Here is a 19794-nt window from a genome sequence, read left to right on the forward strand (position 1 = left end):
GGTAGTTAGCGACCGAGTCAAAGGTTCTTGGTTTGATTCCAGTTCTTCTCACCGCAACCCATTAGCGTCCATGGCCCACGAACACGAAACTCTTACACTTCTCGTCAGATGGCAGCACTACGCGATTCATATCACTGTTCGTTCGTTACAAACAATGTCTAGATCCGAAATACAGATTTTTTTTTTCTTACTGATAATTTATGGTCAGTGACCATGAGTTTTTATAGAAAAAATGGACAAACATGTAGCAAAAATTTACGGCGCAGACCTGCATTTTTAAAGGCATGTTATCTTTACAGGCATAATTCTATTTTTTCGGTCTATGACTGGAACAATTCATCACTGACCGTAATCCGTAAATCGACACTCAAAATTTACGACACTCGAAATTTTTGCTCTGTTACAATCGTACCCTGTTACAATTGACCCCACTCTCCCCTAAACATCCACCATAAGTCTGTTAACGCGTCTATCAAACCACGTTAAAGCGCAATACGCCTTTTATTGCAACAAAAAACTGTGCTAATTTTTGCAACTACCGTCATCTCATAAATGATACATTAATCTCCAGAGGGGGGGTTGAATGCTCTATAATAAAGAGAATCTTTGATAAAATAATGTAAAGTCGCAGCTAATTAGAGGTATTAAGTGAGTTCATTTTAAACTCGTTCTTTCCCTTCTTCAGAAATAATGAGTCATAATTTATGGAGAGGGTGACATTAGAAAGACAGAGTAATTGCTCCTTATTTTATTCATTATTCAATATACAAATTATTTAGCTATCATAAGCGATCTTCATTAAATACAATCCCATAAAATTGAATGATTATGATTTATGGCCTTTGACTTTCGATGTTAAAATTACAAAAGGACTCTGCATTTTATATTTCATGTTGGAAAAGAAGCTCTCGAATGCTAATTTAGTGTTTTAAGGGAAAATGTAAATAACAGAAAAAATATTTTGATATGGCATATAGTTCAAAGTTTGCCAAATACGGTGGTCACTTGGTTTACATTTCAAATCTAGCTGTTGCGTTCAACAGCAGAACTCTGTGTGCTTAATACTTTGCTAAAAATTGCCATACGAGAGTACATTTGAATGAAGAATTTACCGAAGAATGCAGAAGTGCAATTTGAGTAGAGAGTACGTTTTTCACTCATATTTTACCTTTTATTTTATCACTGATTCATATCGCTTTTCCAGCATCGGATAGGAGTTTGACTTTTCAACCTCATAGTTTTAAACGCAACCCAAAAGACGGGGGAACTCCTGGATTCGGCATTTACCTTTTATTTTATCACTGATTCATATCGCTTTTTCAATATCGGATCAGAGTTTAACTTTTCAACCTAATAGTTTTAAACGCACCCCAAAAGACGGGGGAACTCCTGGATCCAGCATTGGGACAAACACGTCTTCGTGGAAGATTTTTTTAAATGAAAATAGTATGGATTCACATTATGGGAGGTTTTATTTAATTCTGTTTTAAAACCATCGTTGAACAGCCGACCCTATCTTGGGTTTACGACTACTAATATTCAACGCAGTGACCTTGTCATTTTGAACCCAATCCAGAAGACAAGGGAACTCTTGGATCATGTATTGTGAGAAATTTGCCTTCGTGGAGGACTTTTTAATGGAACTAACCCGCATTTGCGTTACATGGAGAGGAAAGCCACGAAAACCTCTTACAGTTAGCTTCACGGCAAGGGGACTCTAACTTACGATCCATCTACCACTGAGGACATTTTACGTCAGCACTGCGGTCGGTGCGAGCCGGGTACGAAATTCTTAATGACCAGCCATCGCTGGTATTCGAACTCAGATAAACGAACTGCTATCACCTGGATATAAACCAGAGTAGGCTCATAAAAAGTTGAGCCCTCTGTCCCCCATTGAGCTGTCCCCCTCTTACGCATTGAGCAGTACTGCTTATGCACACACACTCATTTGTGCTAAGTTCTCGTGTGCTCAAAATGAGCTCTCAAATATCATCCCTTGTTTTTTTAAATTATTAACTCCAGTTCAATAAATGGAAAACATCTTTTAGCATTACGTAAAAAAATAATAACTTCAAATTCTTACACTGTTATATAGCTGAGCATTTTGATCGACCAAAAGTTATTGAAATTAAATTGTAATATCTAGGTATTATCATTATTCAACAGTAGAATTTTAAGAAAATATCTCCATTGAAATTTTTGCATTGATTTCAAATTTAATTTCTAATAGAAATGTTATGGTACCAAAATTATTATATTAAAAAAAACAAGCTAAATAAATAATTTTCGTTCGAATTGATATTCCTTAAAAGTTGCCTTTACAAAGTAAAAAGAACCATCCCCTTTTTGTCTGGACATAATTAAATGTGAACCACAAAAGAAAGAAAAATTTGATTTCAAGGAAATATTTCCTTTCGAGGACAACTAAACTCGGGTGACACTAAACTCTCGCGACAAGATAAACCAATTGCCGGTTTCTTTCCTTTTCTCTTTTAATACTGTTTTCTAACAAAGTATTTTTCATGATATTTAGCTATTTTATTTACAAAAATATTACAAATTTCTCTTTTCTCATAAATAGACTCTCTCAATACACACCCAAGTCTAAAATTTTTATGCTTTTCCATTGATGAACCAACATAATCATGATGGTAACCATCAATAATTCCATCATAAACCATTATACTTTTTAATGGTAACCAAAATAAGTTTTTAATTTTATACCTATCCAAAGCCTTTGGACTTAGGGAAACATTATTTTCTTTATTATGGTGGCTGAGAGCAGACAAACAAGTATAAAAAATCTAATGATGGTGTCGCAGTTTCCCTATGTTGTCACTGCATTTTAATTGGCCGAAAAATCACGTGATAAGATCCAGTTTTTTTTTCTCTTTCATTTCCATATTGTTTTGGTTGTCATCAGCATAAAATTACTAAACGTCATAAATATACTGTTTTTCTATAAATATTTTTGTATCCTTAATTCAAAGTCATTTTCCTGCACTGATATTATTACGCTTTTTTTAATTCAAGAGTTAAAAACTGAGAGAATTGTTCTTTATTACAATGCAATTCTGGACTACATTTTAAGATAAAGTTCTCAGAAAGATGGTATAATCTCATTAACCGTTTTACAATTGCTATTTTGTGCAAATAACATTAATATACTGCAATAAATTACAGTAAAATAGATCTGTTAAATGATTTAGAACTTAACGATCATGCACAATGAGATGCAAGCAGAAATAGTATTAATATATCCGTCCGTTTGGTGAGCGAAAATATTAATTACGGTTGCGAACTCGATTCATCAACAATATAATGTCATAACAATATAAGTGTTATTTTAAAAAATGATTACTTAGAAAAATTGCGTCTGTTTACCAATAGATCTAAATATTTATAATACTAATAGATAATAATATTTGGACGTGGGAAGTGGAGGCACAAGAGTAAGCAAACAGCCATTACATTATGACCACCCTCCATAACAATAGGCTCGCCCAGGTTTTCATGGTTTCTTGCCCAGGAACAATGTTTTTATTGGGCACATTAGGACCCATAATCCTCATAGAACAATCCCTGACGTCTGTAAGCTACTTGAACATACTTGCAGACCAGGTTCACCCATTCATGGCAACAGTTTTTCCTGCGGGGGATGGTGTTTACCAACAGGATAATGCACCATGTCATAAGGGTCGAATCGTCGAGGAACATTCCAGTGACTTTCAAGTCATGTCTTGGCCCCTAAATTCACCTGATCTTAATCCAATAGAGCATTTGTGGTCCTACTTGGAAAACCAAATTCGTGCTGCCACGCTACCCCCTCGTAATGCGAGGGAATTGCAGGACCAGTGGGTGAGCGCTTGGTACCAGATACCTAAGACTACCTATCAGCACCTTGTGGAATCAATGTCACGGCGGGTGCTAGCAGTTTTGAGGGCTAAAGGTGGTCCTACATGTTATTAGCAGGGTGCTCATAACGTAATGGCTCTTCGGTGTATATGTTTATTGAATAATTTTAACTTTAGTAGAAAAACTGTTTTCTGCCAAGAAACAATAATTATTGCGAAGCAATCAGCGGGGTTGGTGAGTGGCAGCAAACTTGGGGCTTAGCCCCCTAGTAATAAATAAATAAGTAAACTTTATGGCTGAGGGCTGACTTATAAGGGCTTAAAAAGTTTCAATGCTAAATCATAATTTTTTAATCAGTTTAATTTTTCTACCTTTTTTTTGGTAACATTGAAGCATTTTGTTTTTTGTTTCAATCATTTTAAATTTAAACAGTAATTATCATCATCCTTCATCAGTTAAAAACCATATTTTATTTTAGATATCAATCGAAATGACGTTCGCAATTAGGAATCATTTATTTATTAATTGATTATTAATCAATCCATAATTAGAAACAAATTTAATTGCATATTATTGAAGTACACTAATAAATCAATCAAATACATACATAACAAAATTGACAAATATCAAACTGTCTTTTTTTTTCTTACACGTTAACTCGCAAATAACTCTCTTATCCAAAAAAGAATTTTTATCCTATCAATAACGTCATTTATCATTCGAGTAAAAGCAAGAACTGAAGGTATACTTATATGTTCACATAATCAATAATCATATAATTATGTTTGCTTTTAGTTTATACTTCACGGCTCTTCTGTAAATTAGACTTTTCAGAAGATTACTTGCTCTTTTTTTACAAGACTTATCTTTTAACTAAGGGGATTTCAAACTAATTTAACCACAACTTTCAGCAGAGTTTTTCAACTTCACGTTCTTGACTTACATAAAATGAAGTTTCATAGAGTTTTATAAATTATTTTAACTTTCTATGTTTAAATTTCAAAGAAATTAAACAGGGTGGCCACTCAAAACATATTTCAAATTTCCCTGATTTTTCCAGGTTTTCCAGGTAAAAATCTCAAAATTTCCAGGTTTGCATTTATTTTTTCCTTTTTTCTTATAAAGTGTAGGATGTGTACAAGAAAAGTGTCTGTATTATAAAATATCTTATTCAAAATGTCATTTTTTTAAACATATCTTGAAAAAAAATTTATTTTCTTACAAGATATTTTTTCATTATTTTTTAATGTTCTGGTACAACATTAATTTTTAAAAAATTAAGACGTGGAGAAAATAATATGTTTAGCTTGTAGAATATATTGTTTTTATTGAATAATTTTAATTGTTTTTATTGAATTTAATGTGTTACTATAAGTAGTATTTGCTCAAAGTGTACCTACAAAATGACAAAATCAGAATAACCAATAAAACCTTGGATAAGTATTGTTTAATACATTTTCATTAAGGAAAAGAAAACCGTTTCAGGTGATTATATATCAATAATTTTTAATAATTACAGTGGCTCCCAAAAGTGCTCACTCACTTATAACTTATATTGAAATAGGTAATAAAAATTCAATAATTAAAATTAATATTTCACAATGGGTATTTTATAATAAGATGTATAATCTATTCTTAGCAAAACTGCACGGAATATTTTAAAAACAAAGCAAAAGTTAATTTTTTAATCAAATAGTAACAAAAATTTTACCCCACGAAAGTCATCGTACATTTAAATGTTTTGGATCTCAGAATTAAAATTATCGTCAATTGCTTTTTTTATTTAATTATTTTTCATTAAATTTTTCATTTCTTTATTAGCAATTTAGTATCAAACCTATAATAGCAAAATTATATTTTAATTTTTGCTTGTTAACTCCGTAATATTTTATTTTATCATTTAAAAATGACTTGTAGTCGTAATAAAATAGACCAAATTTGATTATTTGTCTTCATAAGAGGTAAATCAGTAATGAATATGTAAATTAGTTTACTGTATTCAATTGAACTGTGCAATATGTGATAAAATGCTTAAAAGAAGGACTTCAAATCAGAGATTAAAATTATAAATTTTGTGGAAAAATTCAAAGTAAAAGTTTGTAAAAGTTTCTGTAAAAAATTTTAAAAAATATTCTGCACAAATTTCACCTGACAAAAAAAAAACTAGTTACACGTATTTTCAACCTTTAAAAGCTATTGTAGATGCTAAAGGAAACTCCACTAAATGCTAATTTAACGAAAAATTAGATTACTAATAGACTGAATTTTTTTTTTAAAAGTGTATGATGACTTTTGTGGGATAAAGTTTTTGTCATTTAAAATATTTCAGTTTTGTGAAGATTAGAACACATTTTTTATCATTAAATATACATTCTGAAACATTCATTTTAATTAATGGATAGTCTTATTTCATTGAAAGTCATAAGTGTATCAACACTTTTGTGAATCACTGTAATTACAATTCAATATAAAGCTGTACTGTTTACTGCATTATACTGTATTTCATCTTACCAGTGCTTTTTATAAAATTCACTGATCATATTTTCCTTAAACCAATATCTCAAGTCAAATTTTTAAATAATGGTATTTTGAAATAGCATTTTTATTTTAAGAGATTCAGTATAAAAAAATAAATGTCAGAAATGTAAAATTGTCTCATTTTTAGTTCTATGCTCTATAAAAGAAAAAAAATAGATAAAATTCCTTAAAATTTATACTTTTTTGATTTTTTTTCTTATTTGAAATTAAAAACATTTAAAGAAATCCAATCTAAACACACAGTTTTTTAGTTTAGTATAGTTAATTGTTTTTGTTTGAACAACTGGAATCTTGTACAGTGCAGAACTAAAACACTTAAGTTTCGTTTTCCTTCTCCTGACTAAACACATATGAATAAAAAAATATATATTTTATGTATATATATCATTTAATATGTTTCCTATATATTCCTTAGTCATTGTCAGCTTTTTTAGGAAAAAAGAGGAATAGTTTTGAAATATCATCTCTGGAATGCAAGCAACATTTCGAACTTTCGATATTGTGATAACTATACAATTCGAATTTTGAATCAAAAAACTAATATTTACCAACAAAACCGTAAAATTTGATATTATATAGTTAGTTCTAAAAAAAACTTTTTTCAAAATAAAAATTTACTATAAAAGGTTAAAATGAAATAGAAAAAATTAGCATTAATGCAAGAATTGTAACAATTTGTCGACAAACATTGCTGTTAGTGATGGGGGGAATATATAATTTACAGGGGGGAAAAATAATATATGGGAGGAAAAAATAATTTACAGATTTCTTTGAATGGGAGATGAAAAGCTTTCAGAAAAAGAGGGCACTATAAAATCTATTATTATTAAATTATAACCAACTAATTTTTAGAGAATTTAATAAAGTTAAAAATACAAAAACATTTTGTCAAAATAGAAAAAAATTACCACTCTCAATTGCGAACAAACTTGAATCATTGTGTGAACACGGACAGAATTTAAAAACCGATTCCTAACCCCGTCTTCCACATCCACCATAATCTTTGCCTTTCCTAAATTGCACAGTCTGCATAGAGATCAAAGGTTTCTACATTTGCATGGGAGAATTTTATGTTGTATTCTAGTTTAACAGGGTTATAATGGAGCAAATTTTGACGAAAGCAATGTAAGTTGATGATATTTTAACTGTTTGGAGATACATTTCCGTCTAAAAAATGTGGGTATAATGGATGAAACAATTTAAATTAAGAAAATTATTAGCAAATAATTTAAATTAGTGAATTAAAAAAAATATATAAGAAAAAATTTCCAGCTTTTCTTTAAAATTTCCAGGTTTTCCAGGTTTTTATCCATATTTCCCTGATTTTTCCAGGTTTTTTCCAGTATAAAAAAAATTCCCTGATAATTCCAGGTTTTCAAGGTTTTCCAGGTGGGTAGCCACCCTGTTAAATGACTCTGTTTTGTACATGAAATTATTAATTCATTCCAGATCAATCAATAGTGATAAACAAATGTCAGGAGTTATTGAAATACACAGGTGTAAGTAATTAAGAGAATTTGCAGACTGGGTCGATTATCTCTAGAACTACAGAACCTATTTTAAGGAAATTTGATCTGTACATGCATTGATACAATACAAAACAAATAGCCATTCAACAATTGTAATACACAGACGCATGATAGTGCGCGACACTCGTTGGAGTATGAAACAGCAGTTGCAGAATAAACAAAAAAGGGAGTATGGTCCCCTCTTACAGATGCAGCGGTCATTTCATACTTGAAATAAGGCAGTTTATCATTTCATGTTGCAATTGGCCTGAATTGTCCTGTGGCAATTTCATACCTTCCGACTGCAACGAGTTCCGACTGCAAAGATGTTCTATGGGATTTAGAAAGAGGCTCTTGAGAAGGCCAATCCAGTTTTTGTACACCCATTTCGTCAAATCCCGCTGGAAGAGAAATGGACCTTCCTCGAAATAATCCCATAAATTTGGGAGAACAGCATTGTCCACATACATCTCAGAGTTCATGTTTCAAACCACGGGCACAGGCCGAAACCACTAGAAACATCCCCACACCATTATGCTTCCACCATCACAACAACCGGGTGTACGGATACTTATAGCCAGATAGTCTACCAGAAAGACCAATGGTGGTATTGACTATATATACCTATACATAATATTTCTGTGATACAACTCTGTTGGATTAACATTGACTCAAAAAATTTCACAAGTTGTTTTCCTTAATATTAATTTCATTTTTATAGAAACTGGAATGGTTAGATCAATGTCTTTCTTTTTCTTATTTTGAAATGCAAGCTATATAGTCACTATAAAATTAAAGGGCAGGGGTCTGTTTAAAAAAAAATTGGGTCCGCTAACTGACCCTTTGCAAAATATCTTTTCATAAAAGCAGACCCTTCACAATATAATTTATCTTTTAATCGGACCCTTCACATATTTGTTTATCTTCATTATTGTTTTGCTAATCGAATAAACCCTTCCCGGAAGAGGGTTCGAAACAAACTAAGTTTTCCAAGTTTCCCTAAGTTTCTACGAAAATAGTTCTACTTCTACAAACATCGCGTCCACATTCTTATTAATATTAAATCATAATTTTTTTGTAAATAAATAATTGATCAATTTATATTTATTCATAAAATTAATTTATAGAATATTACGTAAATAAACATTAATTTCTGGCAATTTTTTAAATATAATTTTATAAATTTAAGAATTGTTTAAACTTACTTAATGCGTAACACATTAAAAGTGATAGATAACTAAGTTGTGTTATTTAAAATATGTCAATTGAAATTATTAAGAAGGCGAGTGATTTTGTTTCAATTATTCGTCCAAAATGAATGTTCTGTATTAAGCAGTATAGGCTAAATACCAAATAAAAGGACCCTACTTGCACAAATTCACAAAAGCAGGACCCTGGTTGAAATAATGTGACTTAACGCTTATTTTATATTCACAAATTGTGAATAGTTTTTTCACAATTTTACAAAAACAGGACCTTTCACAAAATGTCTGGACAGACCCTTGAATGGCTTAAATATAAAATTTCTTTTCCAATTTTATATAATTTATCAATATGATTACTTCAATATTAAATACGTTTTTAAGAAAATAGAAAATTAAAGCTGCAATCCCAAATGAGACTTCAGCTAGAAAAAATTCAATTGAAATTTAATCAGAACTCAGTGTTTCTCCATTCTCAAATTAATTAGCATTATCTAATTGTGTATTAAACATAATCTTTAAATTTAATATCGGGATATTAATAATAATCTTAACTAACTATTCAGACTAAAAAAAATTCCGATATTAATAATAATTTAAACTAATTATTCAGACTAAAAAAAAATCCTAATGTTCAAAAGATATGACTAAATCGCATATATTGAAAGGATATTAAAGCTTTACCATTTTTCATCTTGCGAAATTGTTAGGCAATAGTTTAACGACTTAATTAGCAGACTTTCTCATTAATGATTGCACAATGACGTTTTATTTATCAAAATTATGTCGCAATTCTTCCTAAAACTTGTGAAAGGACCTTAAAAAGGAAAAATATTATTTGTTAAATGATGTTATAATTTAACAGTATTTTAATTAATTCGATAATTGATACTTCGAAAATTAGTATCCATTTTAGTTGACTAATAATCATTTTGAATTTCTTCACAAAGCTGTATATTAATGACTGCACTGTAACTTTCAGTTAAACAATGTACTGATATAAACTGCCAAAAACAATTGAAGGATATTGTAAGTTTTGTGCGAAATAAAGGTATAGGCAATTTTTTTTTTGTTGCATAAAATAGAAGAAGAGAGTCAGAAATGCAAGTTTTTCTTACTTTCAAGCTACGCAGTATGTAAATTTTGAGTTTGACGTCGAAGACGACGTCTTGGCGTCAGGTAATTTAATTTGGCTTTCAACTTAACGTACGTCAAAGCGGAAAAGAGTTATCGACGTTCAGTAAGCGCGTTGTTTCAGTGAGTGCGATGTCTCAACGAAATCATTTAACCAAATCAGTAGCTTGGAGCGATGTTGGTTGGTAAGAGAGGTGCCAAACACAAGTCGAAGTATCAGAAGCCATTGGAGCTTCGTAAAGAGTGATTTACAGGATCTGGAACCGTTTTCAGGGGTAATTGTGAGCCCAAGTTAAAATTCCGGAAAATTTCCCGAGTTAAAAAAAAAAAAAATTTAAATTGAAAAAAATTTAAACAAGGTTTTTTTCCTTTTTCTCAATATTTCTTAGTTTACTTAAAATATTTTTAAAATTTTACACATATCTATGATGACCTGGAGAAGTAATTAAGATTTACAAATATGTCTTTCTTTCTTGAGTTTATGATTATAACAACTATTTACTGACAAAAAATGAATATTAATCATGGATATAAGCTTATAAAGTATCTCTCTGGCTCTCCCTTACAAACAAATAAAATAAACTGTTTTTTTTAAGTTACACCTTTGAAAATTTGATTTCCGGAAACTTCTGTGATCAAACAATGATTTTTTGAGACGTCTGGACCTTCGATCTCCGGAAACTTCCGGATCACTGTTAGCGAAAAGTCCGGAAATCTGGATTTTTTCCGGAGCACAATCAGCCCTGCGTTTTTTATAAACAATCCATAAAATGCAGGCCGAGCCATAAAATGCAGGCCGAAGATCTGGGCAAGAGCGTAGACGTGCAACAACGCCCAATGAAGACCGTTATTTAACACTTAGGACACCAAAATATGAATGCCACTCTTCTTCAACAACCTCCGCTCGGCTACTGGCACCACAGCTTCGACACAAACTGTCCAAGACCGTCTTCACTCTGTAGCGCGCCGATCAATGGTGTGGGTCACGTTACAGCAACGCACCACCGGTCCCGCAGGGTGAGAGCAACAGAGAATGTGAACAGGAGGAGAAATGAATGACGCAATATTCTTTTCTCTGAGAGTCCCGTTTTTCTGTTCATCCTGATAATAGGTGTATTTTCATCTATAGGAAACGTGACACTAGAAACAATCCTGCGTTCTTGCAGGGAAGTGCTAGATTTTGCTATGAGGGAGTGCTGGTCTATGCTGGTATCTCCATAGATAGACGCACCTATCTCCATATCATTCATATGGAGCTCAGACAGGTCGCCGATATAGGGATGAGATCCTGAAACCTATTAGATCCTGAACTCCTTACGCTGAAGCAATTGGAGGAGACTTCATGTTAATGGACGACAATTGCAGACCACATCGTGGTAACTTGGTAAATGATTTCCTTTTGGTAGACAGAATCATACAAATGGATTGGCCAGTGTGTTCTCCGGATATGAACCCAATCGGGCATGTTTGGGACATTCTACGCCGAAATAGATTGAGGTAGAATGAATTGTGGAAACGTTGAACAATGTGAAAAGCAGCTTTTGCGTAATACGTGGCTAAAGTCGACACGGTAAAGAAAAAAATCTCATTTTGGAATAGGGAAAATTAAGCACTTTTAAAAAACACCAAATGAAAAAAAAAACTTTTAAGGGCTTTTAAAAACAAAAATCGAAAATAAGCACCTTTAAATACTTTTTTAAAATGCAACGTACCGTAGAAGTAATTAGAAGAAATATAACATTAGATAGAAATAAATTTAAAAGAAAAATAACTTTAAAAGAAAAATAAATTATGACATAACAGTCATGACTTAGCATCATTTTTATTTATTCAATAACTAACGAATCAACGGATTGTTAAACTTTAAATTAAACAAATGTTTACTTCAATCCCCCATTAGGCAGCCAATAAATATGCTCTCACAGCTCAGAATCTCGTTGGATCTAAAAAAAAAAAAGCTTATGTTTCAAAAAGCCCTGGAATATATTGAATCATTTTTTTCTTATCAACCAATTGTTTGTTTTCTCGTAAAATTTATTCCGCCAAGCAAGGAAAACGAAAACCAAAACCAAATAATGATGTGAGATTGGACGGAATAAACCATTTTGTCGAAATGGATAGAAACAATCTCGATGCAATTTATACATAAAAAAATAATAAGTAAATACTCAATTGCGGTGGGTTAAATGCAAAGTTCATTTATAAAAAGAGAGCTCCCATTTGTAGCATACAAAATACCAATTTGGAAAAAATAAGCAGGTAAAATAGAGGGCAAAATAAAAAAAGTAAGTTTTTCTATTTATTAATATTTTTTGTGTAAATTTGTTAATTTTATATTTAATTTATACTACGAAAATGCTTACATGTCTAATAGTATAAAATAGTAGGGGAGTTTAAATCGGCAGTTAAAAAATCGAAAGAGTTGAGAGAAAAATGTGTCAACATGTTAACCTACCGCTCGGTGCAAAAGCTCCCGTTTGAGGAGCAAGCAATAAAGATAAAACTAGTGCAATATCTTTTACTCTGCTTTAGATACATATTATTAAATGTAACAGTTCTAAAAATTCAAATAAAATATCGTAATTTGCCGTTGTGGAGATTAATGGGTTAACAATCGCATAATAAAAGTGTTGTCGTTGTTTCTAATGTCACTTGGCAACCACCAAGCCTGCTTGGTGAAACCAACGGAAATTAAGGCAGAAGGTGCGTTTCTGGTTTTCCAGTGGCGCCATCTATGGCCAAAAATACGAATTCAGCCACACGCACGTCATATCCCGTTTATAGGGCGGACCCTTTCATACATCCATTCATTCATCAACAGATCGTAATTTTGACCTGAACCAGAGAACGATCAATCTCCAATTCAGTACCCCCAGAGATGTGATTTGTTATTGGAACTTGAGGACTTTGTGACCTAACAAACTTAACATGCTCCAGTCACCATTTATTACACAGCAATAATTTAAGAATCAAATTATTGCTTCCCATTTAATTGAAACCGAAAGTCCTTGTGCGATTGTGTCAAATTTTATAAATTAATCATCACAAAATAACTTTTGTTTTTTAACATTATAATTTTGAAGCAAAAAAAAAGCCATATATTTACAAAAAAAAAGACTTGTTAAAAATATTTCTGATTTCATTTGAAATTCTTATTAATTTAGGCGTCAAAGAATTTTTACGCCTTAATTAATCCAATAATCATTGTGAATTCCATTCAAATAATATTTTTAAATCAATGATTGCGTGATAGGTATATGATGACGCATCCTATAAAAAATATTGTACTGCAATATTGAATGAAAAAGCAGTTGTTATAAGATGCCATTGTTTAACATTGTTATTATTTTAGTAATGAACGCATCAAACCAACGTTACTCATTTAAATCAAATCAATAATAACTGCCATTTTCTTAAAAAGGCTGGAAATGAATGATTACCTTATAAATTTTAATTGATTACATTATAAGGCAATAATCAATTGAATATATATTCATACATTTAATTCAATGTATTCATATATACAATTCACTGTATATATACAATTCACTGTATATATACAATTCAAAGTAATATATATTACTTAATAATATTTTTAAAAATTGGTTGCAATAGATAAGTTAAAATTCAGTTGGAAAGATTTCTTAGACAATGCAATTATTTTAGAGATAAATAAATAAAAGTAGGTACATAAAACTTATTTATCTATCCCTATAATAATTTTTTAAATGCTTTCATTTTATTTTACAACCGTCGTTGAACAGCCGACCCAATTTTGGGTTTACGACTACCAATGTTCAACTCCGGAGACTAGTAATTTTGAATTAATCCAGGAAACAAGGAAACTCCTGGATCAGCACCCCCAAAGGTCTGATTTGTCATGGGAACGTGGAGGACTTTGTGATCCGACAGATTTAACGTGCACCAGTCACCATTTACTACATGGTGAGACTTCGGTCGGCGGGGGTCGAACTCACGACCTCTTGAACATGAGCCCATTGCCCTACCAACCACGTTATCCCAAAAGTTTCTTATGTTTTCATGAAATATTTCTGCGGGCCAAGATAGCCTAGTTGGTAGGACGTAGGGCTTGTGTTCGTGATAATGGGAGTTCTAATCCCGCTGCCGAAAGATCCCCGCGTGTTAAATGGTGGCTGGTGCACGTTAAATCTGTCGGATCACAAAGTCCTCCACGTTCCCATGACAAATCAATACCTCTGGGGGTAATGAATCGGAGAATGATCGCTCTCTGGTTTCGGTCAAAATTACGATCTGTGGATGAATGAATGACGTATGCATGGTTCATCCCTGTAAAAAGGGCTGCGACATGTATGTGACTGAAGTGGTGTTCTTGAACATAGATGGCGCCACTAAAAAACGAAAAACGCACTCTCTGTCTTAAAAATTCGCTTAATTTCAAGTAAGAGTGCTGGTAATGGCCAGTGGCATTAGTAACAACAGCAACAATATTTCTGCCATTCCATTCTCTTACAAGTGAAATATCGGATTTCCTAAATTATGTAACGTGCGCAAAGAGTTTTTTTCCATAAATTCCTGAAATTCAATGAAAGAAAAAAAATTTCTAGTGTAATTTAAAAAGAAAAGTACATTGCATAAGTAGTGAATGCATCTTACATAAATAACATTAAAATTGAGAATTAGCTTCTGTTAACGCTATTGCTCTCACCTTTTGAAAAAAAAATATAAAATTATATTTATTGTATTTTATTGACACGTTTAACATCTCAATAAAATCCATGCTCATAGTATGATAACATGTATTAGTTTGATAACATGGTTATAGTAATAATAGATCGGCAATTTTTATTTTTAGGATATATTAATGAATTGTATTATGTTACATATACATTATGAAATATAGATGAATAGTATCATATACACATGTATAGTATGATAACATGTTTATAGTAATAAAGATAGGCATTTTTTATTCTTTGGATAAATTAATGAATATGTAGATAAGAGCTGAATTCAAATACATGATAAAACTTTACTTATAAATGATGATAGAACTCAACTGATTTTAAAATATCTGAGTTTTCTACTGCACAAACTTTACGTGTGATCTCAAACCCATATTTTTTGGTGAAACTCATAACAAAAAAGCATAAAAAAGTAACTATCTTGATTGTGTGGGAGAAACTATAAATTGCATTATAGAGAAACTATAAAACTATAAATGGTAATAAATACTGAATAGGTATACAAGCAATTACTGAAAATAATTATTTTTTTACGAACCTCTCAATTGCATAAAGTATCTATGTGAAAAAAACTTTAAATGGTAATAAATACTTATTATATTAAAAAGCAATCACAAAAATATATTATTATTTTCAGCCATCGTTTTTATCCGTGTCAAAATATGAACCATTAGCATAAATATAAAAAAATATACTTTTTAGTTGTGCATAAAATAAAACAAAGCTTTCAATCTTCCTTTGAAAGGAATAACAACTAATTGGAATAAAACAGGACATTATTTTGAGCCAGAAAGTTAAAAGAAATAATAATTTCACTTAAACCTTGAATACCTATAGACATTATTACAATTGAAATAAGATTTAATTAGACAAGAATTATTGTATAGATTCTATAACATATATATATATATATATATATATATATATATATATATATATATATATATATATATATATATATATATATATATATATATATATGACCATCCTCCATCTCTAACAATGGGCTCTCCCAGGTTTTCATGGTTTCTCGCTTAGGAACAGTGTTTTAATGGGGCACATTAGGACCCATAATCCTCATAGAACAATCCCTGACGTCTGTAAGCCATTTGAACATAGTTGCAGACCAGGTTCACCCATTCATGGCAACAGTTTCTCTTGCGGGGGATGGTGTTTCCCAACAGGATAATGCACCATGTCATAAGGGTCGAATCGTCGAGGAACATTCCAGTGACTTTCAAGTCATGTCTTGGCCCCCAAATTCAACTGACCCTAATCCAATAGAGCATTTGTGGTCCTACTTGGAAAACCAAATTCGTGCTGCCACGCTACCCCCTCGCAATGTGAGGGAATTGCAGGACCAGTTGGTGAGCGCTTGGTACCAGATACCTCGGACCACGGACGTAGCTAGAGCTTTTACAAGGGGGGGGGGGTCGAGAATTTCCATTATATATATATATATATATATATATATATATATATATATATATATATATATATATATATATATATATATATATATATATATATATATATATATATATATATATATATGTATAAGCTACTAATATTTCAGTAATCATGCAGGTGTGTAAAATATTTGCTTATTGCAAGGAAAACAATGATCAAAGAGTATAGAAAAATGTTAATTGCTTAAAGTAATAAATTTAATCTTTTGCGCCTTGTTGATAACTTATTTACAATTTCGTCGGAACTTTCTCGATAAAACTTTCGTTTCTTTCGCTCACTGAAACATGCAAGCTTTTGCAAGGTGCAAACAAAAAAATTTTCCACATATTTCTTAAAAAATTATTTTTCAAGGCAGGACGTATATTATAAGAAGTTCTATGCGATATTTGGAAATATGGATATTAAAAAAAACTCAAGCTAAGGGGGGGGGGGTCCGGCTAAAGGTGGTCCTACATATTATTAGCAGGGTGGTCATAATGTAATGGCTCTTCGGTGTATAGATATATATATATTGATATTTACTTAATGAGCGGAACAGAGTGATTGAAGCAAAAAAAACTGTTTAGATCCCTGTTTTTTATGAAAAAAAATATAAATAACAAATTCAATCGTCTGAGATATAAAAAAATTCAGAAATAGATGCAAAAATTTCACACTCAAAGAGAATTTAAAAAAATACTATATACAAGGTATCTGCTACCTTTCAGATTTTCAAATTCATGACTTTCCATGACTAATTCAAAGAATTTTTCGTTACCTAACGATGTTACTATTTTCTCCAACAAAAACACAACATTAAATTTAAAAAAGCATTATAATAACATTAATTGAAATGATAGGTATAACCAAAACTGTTATACTCTGCAACTTCATATTTATAGATTTTAAATTTAAAAAACAGAGTAATAAAAGAGTTAGAGCAATAAAATAGCTGAAAAAGATACAAAAGCAAATGATTTTTTTTTTCCTTTTTTTTTGCAGAATTATACTTATATGTTATACAGAAATATATATAGAATTATTAAAATACTTTTCTTGTTCATCGGAAAGGAAAGAAATGCTCCTGATTTTTCTGTTCTCATTTCGGAATTTAAAAAAATTCGCCAATGATAGGCTTGCTTCAGCTAGAATTTTAAGTTGATAAAATTAAAAAAAAAAATAATAATAATAACAGAAATTCTGAAATCGCAGAAGTTTAAAAGATAATTCGCTCTAGAAATAATGTTTTTTCTTTCATTATTTGAAAGAACACCATAATTTTTTAAAAAAAAACACGATAAAGACATTTTATATTTTAATAAAATATGACTGTGAGTGGGAATTTTATTACAAATTCAGATATTCGGAGCACCATGAAATTGGGGGGGGGGGGTAAATTCCATTTTAAAAATTAGACTTTTCAGTGACCTAAATCCATGACTTTCCATGATTTTTTTTTTTAAATAGTTAAAATCATGACATTTCATGTGTAATTTTGTTCAATACCAAAATTCCTGAATTTTCGTGATTTTTCATGACTTTCCAGGTGCGCAGATACCCTGTATATACCGTATACTCACGATTTCTCAAAGTTGAAGGGAAGCTAAAAAATTGCGAGATAGTTTTCGAAATAACAAATTCAGAACTAAATACGTTCTAAAAAGTAGAAAAATATATTCTAAAATATAACTCTAAAAAGTAGAGACATGAAACATAAGAATAACCACTATTAAAAATCTGTATGTAGTGATAGTTGACTATAAGTCTAAATACAACAATGATACTTTATTTTAAAAGTAAGAAAAAAATAATTATACATTAATACAATAATTTTACATTGTGATTTTTCCGGGGGGGGGGAGATTCAATTTCTATTTCGAAAAAATTTGACCTAACAAGGTTTTGAAAAACGTTCTTCGACATAGGAATTCAAATTAATATTATTTGGATGTACAATGGCAAGCGGAAAAATAATTTTTTGACGTAGCAAGGTTTTCGATGTATCGAAGTTCGAGCTATCGAGAGTATACTACATTATTATTTTAATAATACTGCTAAATCATAGACTCTTGTATAAATAAAAAACCTATGCTTCATAGTTTTAAATAGACCGATTATAAAAAATTTTATTTCCTGTATTTGATATAAAGAAAAGAATTTCAAAAAATAATAAAAATTTTATTTAAAATATTTCCTATAAAGTAATAAAATGTTTATTAAATGTATGTCATGTAATTGCTAAATTATATACATCTGTATAAATACAAAACTAATACTGATTGAAGTAAAAAAAATAATAATAATTTCCCATTTTTAAAAAAAAAAAAAAATATTTAATAATAAAAAAATTTGCTTTAAAATTCTGTCAGTAAAACAATAAAAAAAATTTATATGTTTTTAGCACTACATGACTTTTGTTTAAATATAAAATAACCCAGCTGCTCACACCTGTTATTTATATCCAAAATAATTCCGGAGCAGGCAGGAGAAAAAACTTCAACCCAAACGAGAGTATATATATGCAACAAGTAATACCTGTTGGTCCTTTCTCCTCCGCTAGCTAACTCCTCATCCTGGAAACGGGGAAAAAATCTTCTTCAAGGAACAAAAATATAATCACTAAAATTCCAACAGAAATCCCATAGGGTGGTTCAAATTTTTTCACCAACTTTTTTTTTTCCCGAAAAAAAATTTTTTAATACATATATTTTCTAGTACAACGTCTATTTGAAAGAACTCCAGGTATCTTTATCTCGCAATATCTCGCAACTTACTCTAGTACCGGGTTCCGTAAACGGTCGCCTGCATCCCTATTGGATGAGCCACTAGATCTGGAGGTTGCGGTCAACGCCATCTATGGAAGATCTCAGCACTTACTCAGATTTCCGGGGAATATAATTAGGTATTTTTTAAAAATTAGGACTCTGTGGTGTTTCTTCCAAAATTTTTAGAAAAATCAAAAACTTTTCGCACTATACAAACTTATATTTCTCACATTTAGTTAACACAACAATCTATTGATTTATTTTACTTAAGAACAATTGAAATCCAAACAGCGAGAAATGACTGCAATTGCATTTTGCTGAATTAGTAATATTAATCTTACTGACGGTACTTATTAATTTATGGAAGAAAAATAAAAAATATTTTTTAACGTTCTTACACGAAATTGTTCAAAACATGCAAAAATAAAATGCTGTCAAATTTAGGAAAAATTCAACACATTCTCACAAAAGTTAAATAAAAAAATTAATAAATCTGACAATTACCTAAGATAATGCTTACAATGCTTATATTCTATTTATTTATGTTTCTAAATTTAAAATGTGTGATTTAATGTCCTTTTATTTAAAATAAATTATTTCTTCCATCAAATGAGCT

The 19794-nt window shown here is 30.7% G+C and overlaps 1 protein-coding gene across 3 annotated transcripts in view; it reads right to left on the reverse strand.

The window, feature by feature from the left end:
• Window positions 1–19246, reverse strand: part of LOC107453616 (SCY1-like protein 2) — a 556894-nt gene extending 537648 nt beyond the window's left edge. Inside the window, exon 1 of one of the 3 annotated variants that reach the window (XM_087169467.1) lies at window positions 18949–19246. The gene's annotated coding sequence lies outside the window, so the exon portion shown is untranslated. The remainder of the gene's footprint in view (window positions 1–18948) is intronic. The other 2 variants (XM_087169470.1, XM_087169468.1) reach the window with 2 other exon arrangements.
• Between the last annotated feature and the right edge of the window lie 548 nt (window positions 19247–19794).

This window comes from Parasteatoda tepidariorum, chromosome 8, assembly GCF_982258835.1.
Source record: "Parasteatoda tepidariorum strain Cologne lab strain chromosome 8, Ptep-v5.0, whole genome shotgun sequence".
Classification (NCBI taxonomy): Eukaryota; Metazoa; Arthropoda; class Arachnida; order Araneae; family Theridiidae; genus Parasteatoda; species Parasteatoda tepidariorum.